The sequence below is a fragment of the Mustela nigripes genome, chromosome 2 (genome assembly GCF_022355385.1).
Source record: "Mustela nigripes isolate SB6536 chromosome 2, MUSNIG.SB6536, whole genome shotgun sequence".
Lineage (NCBI taxonomy): Eukaryota > Metazoa > Chordata > Mammalia > Carnivora > Mustelidae > Mustela > Mustela nigripes.
Genome location: NC_081558.1, coordinates 95,659,871 through 95,660,183, shown reverse-complemented (window position 1 = coordinate 95,660,183; position 313 = coordinate 95,659,871).

The following is a 313-nucleotide window of genomic DNA, read 5'->3' as shown; positions in this document are numbered from 1 at the left end:
GGGGGGGCTCTTGTTCCTGGAAATCCAAACCTACCCAACAGCATCCAGACAACTGGCATATTCAGGAAACATTTAATGCCGTTTCTTCCCAGTCATATCTGAAATCATGCTTCATTCTTCTTAATTCAGCATGCATCCTCAGTTTCCTCCAAGACTAATTCCACTGCAGACCAGATGTCGCCAGAAGTGACTTGTTCACACCCTCCCTGGTTGGGAGGTTTAGTCCTGTCCCTGCTCAGAGCGGGACAGAATGGATGGACAGAGCAGACCTCCCGGAATCAATTCTTCCACTTGAACCAGCTCTTTTCACTCA